Here is a 3,152-nt window from a genome sequence, read left to right as displayed (position 1 = left end):
CGCACCAGGAAACAAAGAGGCAAGAAAAAGTCTCTTGTTTCTTCGGCAGCTCCAGACTTCCCCGGACTCCTTCCCGGCTAGCCGTGGCGCACTAACCCCCTGCAGGCTGTGTTCACGCCGCCAACCCCAGTCCTCTCCCGGCGCTCCAACCGAAGCCCGAGCCTCAGCTCGCAGCCCCGCCCGCCCCGGCGGGTGAGCAGACAAGCCTCTCGGACTGGTGAGTGCCGGTCAGCCCTGATCCTCTGTGCGGGAATTTCTCTGCGTTGCCCTCCGCACCCCTGTTGCTGTGCTCTCCTCCGCGGCTCCGAGGCTTTCCCCCTCCGCCACCCGCAGTCTCCGCCCGCGAAGGGGCTTCCTAGTGTGTGAAAACCTTTCCTCCTTCACGGCTCCCTCCCACTGGTGCAGGTCCCGTCCCTATCCTTTTGTCTCTGTTTATTCTTTTTTCTTTTGCCCTACCCAGGTTCGTTGGGGGGTTGTTGCCTTTTGGGAGGTCTGAGGTCTTCTGCCAGAGTTCAGTAGGTGTTCTGTAGGAGTTGTTCCATGTGTAGATGTATTTCTGGTGTATCTGTGGGGAGGAAGGTGATCGCCGCGTCGGACTCTTCCGCCATCTTCCCGGAAGTCCCGAATTTAACATTTAAATAAGTAGACTGTGTAAAGCGCTTGCTCTCCCTAATGGGGGTGGGCTTCACACACTCAGCTGATGCTCTGAGTAGCACAAAAGGCTGACCCTCTCCTGAATAAGGGAGAATTCCACTTACTGACTGCCTTTAAGCAGGATTGTCGTTATTTCCCTTTGCGTTTGGGTTCGAACTGGGTTCAGCTTCTCTTGGGTCTAGAAACTGCTGGCCTTTGGAACAGAAGTATACCATCAGCTCTCCTGGGTCTCCAGCTTGCTGACTGCAGATCTTAGGACTTGTCAGTCACCATAATCATGTGAGCCAATTTCTTATAATAATTCACTCTTCTCTAGATTGATCTATCTATCTACCTATCTATCTATACTATTGGTTCTGTTTCTCTGGAGAACCTTGATTAATACGCCCATGAATCTTCTTCTTGTTGTTGAAGAAATTGGGTTGTATTTCCCATAGTTTCCATTGTCCACTGGAGTTTGCATCCTGGTCTTGTCATTTAACGTGTTCCTCTGTCCTTTAAGTTTCCTGTAAATTGGATCTAATGAATAACCTGATTGACACTGGCTTTTTAATTTCCAACAATTGTTTTTTAGTTTTTTACAAGAGAACAGATCCACACTTTTATTTATTTACTTTCAGTAAGTTTAAGTCCTTGAAGGGTACAGCATCACATGGATTCTGTGTCCAATGGCCTTAGCAGGAAGATTGCTTCGGAATTTGGCACAAACCTTGCCAGTGTTTCCATGAACACGAGTTATCTTTCCTCAGATTACTCTGGTTTTGTTAGTCTTTCCACCAGGAGTTACTGTGTTGTTCTTTGCTTTGTATACATTAGCACATCTCTTGCCTAGGTAGAATTCAGTTTCATCTGGAGCATATACATCTTCAGTTTTCAAGAGAGCTGTGTGTTCCCTCTGGTTCCATAGACCCCACTTATAGCCAGCAAAAATGACCTTGGACCACAGCCTTCCAGACATATTTGTTGTTTTAGAAGTCCTATTTCCAGCAGGCCTCCACCGGTTCCAAGATGACTGAGCTCCAGGACAATTTTGTGAGTAGTGTTGTGTGTACTTCTTTCAGGTGGTACAGAAAGTCCAATTGTGTTCTTTGTGATGTTAGCAGCCACTGATGATCATTGACTAGATGAATTCATTAGAGATTGCAAGATGCTGATATTCTAATTCTATTGTTCCTTCTTTCCATGTGTAATTCTATAAAGAGAAAGTTTGCTTGTCAAGTATTGGTTACTCTGAAGTAGTATGTATAGGAAATACAGGAGTAATGATTACTTCTTTGCTCTAGTTACCAGTTTTCAAGTTTAATGAATCAGTTCGCTAGCACCCTCCAAAAGTGACAAATTAGTTGGAGTTTTTTAAAGTAGTATTTTAAACACAAGGCTTAAATACATTTGATGTGTTTTAATCTGTTGCAGTTATTAACCTTAGTGGTGTTCAAATTAACCATTCTTGGCCAGTGAGAGTTTATTCTAGAAGACTTCTGAGGTTTTTCTTTTTAATTAATTAATTACATATTTTTGGCTGCGTTGGGTATTCACTGCTGTGCGCGGGCTTTCTCTAGCTGCAGCGAATGGGGGGCTACTCTTGGTTGTGGTGCACTGGCTTCTCATTGCAGTGGCTTCGTTTGTTGCAGAGCACGGGCTCTAGGCATACAGGCTTCAGTAGTTGTGGCACACAGCCTCAGTAGTTGTGGCTCGCAGGCTCTAGAGCACAGGCTCTAGAGCACAGGCTCAGTAGTCGTGGCTCATAGGCTTAGTTGCTCTGTGGCATATGGGATCTTCCCAGACCAGGGCTCGAACCCGTGTCCCCTGCATTGGCAGGCGGATTCTTTTTTTTTTTTTTTTTTTGCGGTACGCGGGCTTCTCGCTGTTGTGGCCTCTCCCGTTGTGGAGCACAGGCTCCGGACGCGCAGGCTCAGTGGCCATGGCTCACGGGCCCAGCCGCTCCGCGGCATGTGGGATCTTCCTGGACCGGGACATGAACCCATGTCCCCTGCATCGGCAGGCGGACTCTCAACCACTGCGCCACCAGGGAAGCCCATGGCTGGCGGATTCTTAACCACTGAGCCACCAGGGAAGTCCCTCCTGAGTTCTTTTGATATGAACCTGGTAGTCTCTGGAATCAGCCACTTCTCCAAGGAGCTCGAGTTCCTTTTAATGAGGAATGATCTGTAGAAAACACAATCTGGCCACTAGGGTTCTCCTTGCTCCATGTGTCTAAAACAAAATGAGCTCAGAGTAGACCTCCCTTCGTGACTCTTGGACTGAAGAGTTCATATAGAAAGTCACTTTACCCTACAGACAAAAAGTTACCCAATTTTTAAGGGTTATGTAGGAAAGTGATAAGAAGTGGAGAGAACTGGCGTAGATTCTGGACAGACACCTACGGTTTATGATCCCTGCCAGAAAAATCAAGTCTTTCTGATCTGAAAACAGCTTGAGGCAGAAATTAACTATGGCATCCCTGGGTAGTGGAGACAATGTAAGGAGTGATTCCATAG

General features: G+C 47.0%; 1 pseudogene; it reads right to left on the bottom strand.

Moving 5' to 3' along the window:
• Positions 1–1,279: 1,279 nt before the first annotated feature.
• Positions 1,280–1,612, bottom strand: LOC115845034 (large ribosomal subunit protein eL33 pseudogene; annotated as a pseudogene).
• Between the last annotated feature and the right edge of the window lie 1,540 nt (positions 1,613–3,152).

This window comes from Globicephala melas, chromosome 3 (assembly GCF_963455315.2).
Source record: "Globicephala melas chromosome 3, mGloMel1.2, whole genome shotgun sequence".
NCBI lineage: Eukaryota > Metazoa > Chordata > Mammalia > Artiodactyla > Delphinidae > Globicephala > Globicephala melas.
Note: the sequence above shows the minus strand (reverse complement) of the source record. Positions and strands in the feature narration are given on the sequence as shown.